We start from the raw sequence: 9980 nt of genomic DNA, 5'->3' as shown, positions 1-9980 counted from the left end.
ATGATCATATTTCCGATGGCATGTAGCAATAATTACGTTGATACGTTAGATTCAACAAGAGATATTCACGATCAAAAACTTATCGCTCTCTCAGAGGGTAAATTTTAAAAAGGGTAAAGTTATGTTTCCATGTACAAAATCTGGTTCTAGGTGATTGTCGAAATGCCTCGCCTTGGCAGCGGATTAAAAGCAAAGGAATACTACCCTGTGAACGTAAGGAAGAAGGGGAGTTTCATCGAGCATAATCCGACCCCTTTGAAAGAAAAATCAAAACAGTCAATTCGTCTAACTGAAACCTATAATATTCGTCAATTCGTCTAACTGAAACCTAGAATATTAGGACCGAATCGTGCCTGAAAGCTGTAGAAACCAAGACGAAAAGACGTATCTTTATGTGGAGATGATGATCGTTTTGATTCCGGAGTGTAATGATGGATCCATGTTCCATCCATTGTCACATATTGACGTAAAAAGATTTATTCATTACTTGTAAACATGACCGCTACTCTAAATCATCTAAACGTTGTTAATTTTGATCGACAAATAGTAAATGTGCTGACTAACGGAAATGTCCTGAAATTTCACACATAATCCTTTGAGAGTTGTTGTTTCATGTTAAACATGCTGATTGCATTTTTAATGCACTTACAACATCGATGCTTTTGAGTTTTTGCGCTAATCTAACAAAATATTTTCGTTTTTGAAGGGACAACATCATGTTTTGACTATTATTGTCTCATTTATTTACCTAATAGTTTCTGGAGCATAATAGAAATTATCACCTCCAATATACTCAATGCCTAATGTCCACAAATTCATCACCAAGGAAAGTGACAAGATTAATGATTCCCATGAAACAAACGACAACCCTTCCGCCCAAATTTCAACAAATCATATAAACGATCTTCACGCTATTTATTATTCTAATCACTACCCAAACCCTGCAAAACGGACTGGTTCAGTAGATGAAAAAGTTGAAAAATAGACGACCACATTTTTCGTCCAACTGTGTGTCACCCTCTATTAAAGAAATAAATAGCAATGCTGAGAGGCGTCTAATTGTTGGTGTTTTTTTTCTTCGCTTATCCATTGACCAGTACTAGTGTACCCGAAGTCACTCCCACAATTCAGAAAATTTAATAAAAACTTCACTTCGAGGTGATCATTTATTACTGCGCTCGAAGCCTTTTTCCTTCCGATCCGTGTGTTGAAGTATTGGAACACCAATAAAGAACAGTACAGGACAGTCATAAATCAAAGATATTTTGGCAATAAATAGATGCAATTGACATGTTTCAAATATTTGAAAAATGTTTGGTTCCACTTGCGAGAGCAATCGGTTGGTTTTTTAGCAGTGCCTCATTCAGAGGGTAGTAAATCATTGAACAGTGACTTGGTGGTATTTGCATCCCTCGAAGCTATCCCGTTGTCACCAATTTTTTTTCCTTCGTGAACTAAAAGCATTGGAAAAAAATCATGCTATTCAAATCACGTGTGCGAAAAATAGGAATGTTCTTATTGGAAAAAGGGAATATAAATAGATTATGGAAACGACTCGCGCGATATCATGTCTCGGCTTGCGAAATAGGATTACCACTTTTTGCATAATGTTAAATCAATTTTCGACGTGCTTTTCGGAAACAGCGAAAAGGTTATCGGATACAAGAGATTCGATTCCCGTTTTCGGTCCCACCCGAGCCGTCGAGGTGATGGATCGCCTGATGGATGAGATACCTAGCGCAACTAGTCGAAAGCAAATTTGTCTTCCAGTCGCACCGCCATCCGCAGCCCGCATCGAAAGAGGCAATTTTCCACGCCGCAAAGTAACAAAAATGTTGACGTCCAACAAGCACCAAATCGCGTGCTACAATCCCATGAACCGAACTACATGACTTACCATCATCGTCACTTTTCACCTCTTCATCACCCTCCCGAAATGCAACCAACAACCACTCGATCCGATCACCGAAGCCAGCCGCAGGGAAGGACATTATCTGCTTAGCACGATTATTTATTCGTTGGTTTCTAGCGGAGGAACAAATAGCATTACGACGCGTAACGGATGGTGATCCTTCTTGTTCATTTGTCTTGAAACGCAGTCATTTCTCGACCAGCATCATCGGATTAAACCTGCAACGGGGGAATTCGTTTCCATGGCACGCAGCAACAGGACTCCCCGCTTATGGACTCGCTACGTGAACACGTGAACCGCTACGAGCCAATGCGTCATTCACTGGTTGCAATTGATGTGGTCGGTAATTCCGAAAAGGATTCGTGGGAATTTCGGTCCGTACTGGGGAATTTTATCTGTATCACGAATTGTAATGGGTATTTTAACTGTTAATTGATACCGGTGTGGATTGAGTATGCGTAAGATAATATTTATGTTTATTGCTGATGATGGTTTTCCGTTGTAAAAGTCTGAGTTGTAGTTCGGCTATAAATTCGCCATGGTGACGCATGAATTCTTTTCGAAATCGAAAGCAGATTGATGTCTCAAATAGATGTAAATTTCTACTTTTAAATATTTTATTTCTCCTCATTCTAATCTGATTGTATTAGGTTTATTCCAATAATTTTATGAAAAATTTCAACAACAATAACTATACATAATAATTGTCTGTATTCTCCGATAAAGCGAGATTTTCACTTCTGATTATTTAGATTAGACATACGTGGACATTAAAAGTCGTAATGTTTTTAAAAAGGAAAGTTCAGTGAAGAGATATTTGAGTTGGATTAAGAGAAATCACAGTGAAAATTTTATCAATTTCCAAGATTTATTTATCAACAATCATAATCGATAAAATTCCCAATTTCCATTCGGATATTCGACAGTTTTGGAAATTAAAATGCAGACGTAAGAATCCACCAACCTACATCAGTCCTATATTCATTTTCAATTTCAATTCTTAATCTGGTAGAGTGTGTGATCAAATAGAAAACTAATTTTGAAGTTATGATGTTCGCTCTTATCGATTACACAATTTGCTGTTTTGGTCATTTTAAGTGGCAATAAAATCAAAATCGAAAGCAAAAAGATATTCTGATGATATCAAACATAATACTATTTTTGTTTTTGTTGTTGCGATGATATCCGTCTCTCTTTGATGACACTGATTCAATCGTGTGACGAGTTGCCGGTGAGCGTTCTTTGATACGATAAAAGCCATCCTTGCTTGCAACAATAAAAGAGTGCTTTAGTATAATAAAACCAGTACCAATCTCCACTGGGTTTCGAACCTAAGTGATTTGAATTCCGAACTCTGCGAATGCTATGGACTGTGACGTTAATTTGTAACTAGATGGAGAATTTTCGATCATATGACAAGCAGTGTTGATTCACAAAGATGTATGCAGGTAGTTTTAGTCGATGCGCACCGATAATCAAGTTTACTTATTTCTTTAGGAGAAATGTCGACCTTTCTATAAGCTACCCAAAATTAGGCCGTTATCTACTCAAACTTCGACTTGATAAAAAAAAGGGTCGTGTGCTTGGCATAACACCTTGGGAAAACTTATATTTACCTAAATTTTGAGGTCATCGCTCGTTACCTAAAATTGGGGAGATGCACTTAAGTTGATTTTTTTAGATGATTTTGGGTAGCGCTTTAGAGTGAAGTCTTTTACAACAAAGGTTCACTGGGGACGTGAATTAAGAATCTTACAATAAGCAATCCTAGATCATATGTTAATGTCGTGAATACGACTTACTTTACTATGGGGCGCCTTTTCGAAATTCATTCTCTGAAAGAGTGATAAGTTTTTAATCGTGAACATATCTTGTTGTATCGAACGTATCAACATAATTATTGCCACATGTCATCGGAAATATGATCAGCAACTTATGATAACATTTTCAGTTGAATGAAATAATCACAAATAATTCAAAATTAAAGTATTTGAAAATGTTTGGTATCAACGATAAAAGAATGACAAGTGCATCATTCCGGTTGGTTCAGGTGTAGAGCTCAGTTCCAGTTCTAGTATCAAGAATTTAGTTCAGCATTGAATCACGTTCGATCACGGGACGTTTGCAGAGTCAGTTTCGCTTCAAACAAGAGCGATTGCGTCATCCTGCTGCTGGTTGCTTGCATTGGACTAAAATGGGGAACATTATACTAAATCAGCCTTTCTTATTGATGTTTCATTCATTTTTACCAGAATCAAGTACCAAAGTTCTGGAACTGAAGCCGAACTTCCGAACTGGATTCTAGGTCGGGAATTTCGAAACGAATTCTGGGTCTGAGGTCAGGATTTATTCTAGACCTGGACTTTGGATCTGAATTTTGAATCTGAATTCTGGAACTGAAATAGTGGTTCAGATCTGAATTCAGTTCAGAAATTCCTGGCCGGATTTCAAATTTAGAATATAGTTTCAGAATTCTGAACCGGAAATTCTGGATCTTCAGACCGAAATCCAGGAACAGAACTCAGACCCGAAATTAAGTTGTATTTAATTAATTGAGTTATACACTGCATTCCAGAGTCCAGGTTCGGAGTTATAGAATTCTACTAGAATTTTGTTTCAAAGATCAGTTCTACAATTCTAGAAATGTAATTGAGTTTGAAAACTAGATTCGGAATATCTTTGAACTAAATTCTGAATCTTCTGAGCTGAATTCTGGATCCAAATTTGAAAACGAAATCCTAGATCGGAATTCTGTAACTAAAATTCAGCTGCGGATTAGACTCCGGGTCCAAAGTTTAGTGCTAGGATTCAGGTTCAGAATTCAGAACCAAAAAAGAATCATGGTCTCGAATTTAGTTCCACAACACAGATTCAGTGATGAATTTAACTGTTCAGAGTTCAGTTACCGAGTTCAAATTCAGAATCGAAATTAAGTTTCAGAATTCAATTCTAGCGTTCCGATAAAAAATTCGGTTCCTGAATTCCAGTTAAAGTATTCAGAAACTTTATCGTCAAAGAAACTGAACGATCCATTTTACTGTATTCACGTCATCGAGCTATGTCTCTGACATTACCCACCCGCCTTTTTCGATTCCAATTCATTTGCTTTCTTCAGACAAAATGGGTAAACATAGGTAATTCGTGGAAATCTAGTTTTTAAATATTAATGCAAAATCGTTGTACTATATGGAGCTAAAATATGATCTAACTCAGAATCTAAAATCTTTAAAGCTTTTTTTTCTGTGGAAAGTTGTTCCTTTTTTTTAATAGCTATTTATTAGAATATGTGTTAAAATTGAATTATTAATATTCAAATTGGGTGTTCAGCCACTGCCAATTTCGTACTGGTCATATGAGCACCGAAGACGATGAACGCAGTGGACGTCCAAAAGAGGCTGTTACCGATGAAAACGTGAAAAAAATCCACAAAATGATTTTCAATGACCGTAAAGTGAAGTTGATCGAGATAGCTGACACCCTAAAAATATCAAAGGAATGTGTTGGACATATTATTCACGAATATTTGGATATGAGAAAGCTTTGTGCAAAATGGGTGCCGCGTGAGCTCACAATCGATTTAAAAACAACAACGAAAAACCATGCTGAAATTGAACGAATTGGGCTTCGAATTGCTCCCTCATCCACCGTATTCTCCAGATTTGCCCCCCAGTGACTTCTTCCTGTTCTCAGACCTCAAGAGAATGCTCGCTGGTTAAAAATTTAGAAGCAATGAAGAGGTAATCGCTGAAACTGAGGCCTATTTTGAGGCAAACGACAAATCGTACTACAAAAATGGTATCGAAAAGTTGGAAGATCGCTATAATCGCTGTATCGCCTCTGATGGCAATTATGTTGAATAATAAAAACGAATTTTGGCAAAAAAATGTGTGTTTCTATTAAACGATACGAACTTTTCAGCCGTGTTAATGATTTAGAACATCGGTGATTGCAGTTAATAAAATTCTTTCATTTGGTGGCGCAAAAATGCAATCGATTATTTGAACTTCCTGTGAATCAAAATCATACAGATTAAGTAAAACGTTTTTTTTTATTTGAAAAGCTTATGAAAGTGCTAAGACCTATTATATGATTGATAAAATATTTCTCATACTATCTCTTAGGCGGCGTTAGTGAGCATATGAAGTTCTAAGCATTTATAACTAAGAATAAGAATTGTTTTGGAGAGTGATGGCTTTAACACATTTTGTGGACTGCTTAGGAATAGACAAATTGAAAACGTATTTTCTAGGTGGCACCAATAACACACTAAAGTATTATTTTTAATTAGCTTTAGGTTTTGAAATCTGATGCATTCGATGTAGTAATAGTTCGAATTTAGTAAACAATGATTTTTTCCATACTGTAGAATATAATGTTATGGGTATTTCCAGAATGGGTTTGGAGAGTAGATGTCTCGTATTTTTGCTTTCCTCATGTAAAAATACTAAGCAATCACTGTAGAAATCTTAGTGCGTATAATTTAGGGGTGGAGGAACAGATTTCACGCAGATGTGGAGTGAACAAGTTTTTGTAGGTAAGTTAGCGGTGGAAGGGGAGGTATGCATGATATGGAAGTGAACGAAAAAAATGCATTTCTGGCATACAATACAGTATACTCCCTATAGGGCTTCCGCTGCCTCGGGTATAATGTACATATTGAAAGATCTTTTAATTCCATGTACTAAATTTTGATTTTAAAAATATGGAATAAAAAATAGCGTATTATTTTAAAGTAAATTGATCTACTTTAAAACACTTGCTAGTTGATGCACCACAGAACAATCACTTATTCCATACCGATCGTCGATTTCTGAACCACAAACAATAACGGTCAAATCAACAACCGAAAATAATAGTCAAAACATTTAACTTTTTTTAAAACTATACGCAAAAACTTTTAGAGAATCTGATACTTAACGTACCACTCAGATCACTCAGAAGGAAATCGTTGTATTTTTCATATCAAATTCCAGAAAATGATCTTTCTGTGGCTGACGATCAGCGAGATGAGAATGCCCAAGCCGCTGTTCGTCTTCGAAAGAGAATGAGGTTCTTTAGCCGGATCTGGTGAAGGCACAGTATGCCAGGAGATCGCTAAAGGAGGTGAACTAGCTACTGATAAACATGGCACCAATGATCGCCGACCTATCCAATGTGTGGTTTTACAACAATAATCTCGCTAGCAAAAATTAGGGGGATTATTGGCGTAAAAGCTACAAGAGGGGTGACAAAAATCTTTTCATTGATCACGGTTATGGTTCCGGACAACTGCCATAGGATGTCGAAGCGTTTAGGTAAAACGCAACACAGGATTGAAGGAATAATTGTTCTATTAAAATTCACTTTGGCATTTTTGTATCATCTAATAAAAATAGTCCTATTTAGATTTTTTTTATTAAATAGTTGCTTTTGAATAATCATTTTTGGAGTTTCACAACTTTTTTGTTTTTTTTTCCAAAAGTAACGGCAAAAAGATAACATAATGTGATATCAATTGATAAGATTTCAATGTGATGTAGCTATCATAATTAGATTTCGGTTTGCTCTCGTTTCGATGTTTGACTTTGCTCGGGATACAACTCATTGTAAGAATACAAAAAAGCGAAGACTAGCATGAGTATCAGTCTACATGCAATTCACTTATTCCGTTATCTGATCCCGATCTCTAAACAATGATTTAGCGGAATTAAGACAGTACGAAAGAAATTGTGTAGTATAAGAGAACTTAGGAGATCTAAGGAAGATTGTTTCGGAATGAAATAAGTTTAAATCCTAGAACCACAGACTAACAGACAGGACACTCAAATTAGATTCTTCAATCATTTTAACGGCCATTTCGAATATTCCTTTATTTGGGACAGTACTCACATGTGTCATGATGTCGCCACGTTACCCTATCAAAAACATCCTGTCTGTCATCTAGACTGTGTTTATTTTTTTCATTTACCAACAGAGTTGCCATTCATACAGAATTACCTATAATGTATTGATTTGTATACGTCCATGCGAATTTCATGCAGGATACAGATTTAATACATATTGCCAAAACTATATACATAATTGTGCCTACTTCTCATCCTCCAACGCAAGACAAAATCGAACCCGTTTTGTTACAATATTTACTTGCTTCTGGTCTGCCGCCACTTAAATTCGGGTGATAACTACCAACACAATAAAAAATAGTCTAGATGAACAACGTTGAGTCAAATAAATGGTTACCTTCCAACATCGCGAAAAAGTTAAATATATTATCAACGTAATCCAATAATTTATTGTGACGATTCATTTTCAAATATTTTGATGAAATCAGGCATCCCTGCAAGCAGCTGATCGGTGTTGACAAACGAGGGGAAACCAACTAGTAAAAAAACTTTTACATAACACAAGGGGTGTACAAATAGTAAATAGTTCGCGCAGTACAATATAGGTGGAGCTAGTGCATAACGAAAATTTTTTTTTATAAGAATTTACTCATACTGTCATGTCTGTTAGTCTGTGCTAGAACTCAGTGATTTTTCCTTTGGAGAGTAGACATCTATGCTAGTACTCATTTTTTATTAATAAGGTGCGTAAAGTGGGAGCGGGTCATTTCGCCGAAAGCCTTTTTGCCTAAAGTAGTTTCGCCGAAGAGGTCATTTCGCCGAAAGGGTCACTTCGCCGATAGGGTAATTCCGCCAAAAGTGTAATTCCGTTTACATCACATAATGAATAAGAAAACACAAATTCTGGTTATCCATCAAACTTAGGGTAACAGAGGTATTTTGGCCCACATTAGGATTGATTTTATTTTGGCCCACTTTGTAAAAATATCCACTAAATGTTGTAATATCTTTGAAAACCTCTTCCGCAATAAGTAATTTAATGTTATTAGCTTCAAATTGATGCAACATGGGTTACTTAACATTGATTAAATCCATAAAATTTGTTAGGTGGTCCAAAATATATGAAGTGGCCAAAATACCTCTGTTACCGTATCTGTTTGTTTTTATGTCTCCTGAATATTTCGTGTGGCGTAGCCACATAACCGAAGCCAAGAAAGCAGCTGAGTTGGACGCTGACCCACCGTCGGAAGCAGCGGCCTCTTACATATAAACATGTAACCGCCTCGTTTGCCCGGTCTATTCAAAGTTAGGTTTCTTTACTTCAGTTAGGTCCGAACGAGCAGTAGCGAGGTCGCATAGCACACGACCAAAACGATGTGGCGAAGCCGCAAACAGAAAACTATTGCCTGGTAGATACTCTTATAAATTCAACAATTTCTTGGGAATTCCGTTGTGAATATTATGCAAAAAAAATAAAATAAAAAAATCATTCAAGTCTTTCTGTATTATTTCAGAAGTACAATGGTAGATCAACAAAACGGGAGTAAACATTATCATTTTTTTATTTGTCTTTATTTCAAATCAATACCAATCACAGAATGCAGACTATTGAAGAATTCGGAGAAATGACATTTAGTGAAATAACCGTGTAAAGCATACACGGAAAGAAATCCGTTACTGCTGTTATGATGAGAAAATCATGAAACCAATCATTTTAACTTATCATGAAAGCATGAGCAATAATTCTTCTCCCATGAAAATTAATCATGGTTCGAAAATGCGTTACTTGAAGAATGCATTTTTTTTCAAAGCTCGTAACTCTAATTTTCTACCCAGATATCACTTTGAACCCTCTGCCTCAAGTGATGTGATAGATAGATTAATGGTAAAGCAAAAAGCAGACATTGAAAAGCAAGACCTACTGAAAATGTTTACTTGATTCTGAAGCATGTTATTTAATAATCGTGTTGAGTACTAACATAACATAAAAATAAAGATAATGAACCGAAAATTGACATCATAAGAGACTAAGCACGGCTACACTTTTCATTTGACAAATATCAATGTTACATTTTGTTCGAATGTATTCTTACATATTTGATGTGATCGTTGTTGCTAGAATAATATTCCGAGAGCTAGCGTTTAATTCGATTGTGAATTTGGAACAACGAGAATCAGATAAATATTTTGTTCAACTACTTTGATTAATTTGTTTCGAAGATATAATAACACAAGTTGTATTGATG

This window comes from Malaya genurostris, chromosome 2 (assembly GCF_030247185.1).
Source record: "Malaya genurostris strain Urasoe2022 chromosome 2, Malgen_1.1, whole genome shotgun sequence".
NCBI lineage: Eukaryota > Metazoa > Arthropoda > Insecta > Diptera > Culicidae > Malaya > Malaya genurostris.
The sequence above is the reverse complement of the archived record's forward strand: the minus strand, read 5'-3'. Positions refer to the sequence as shown.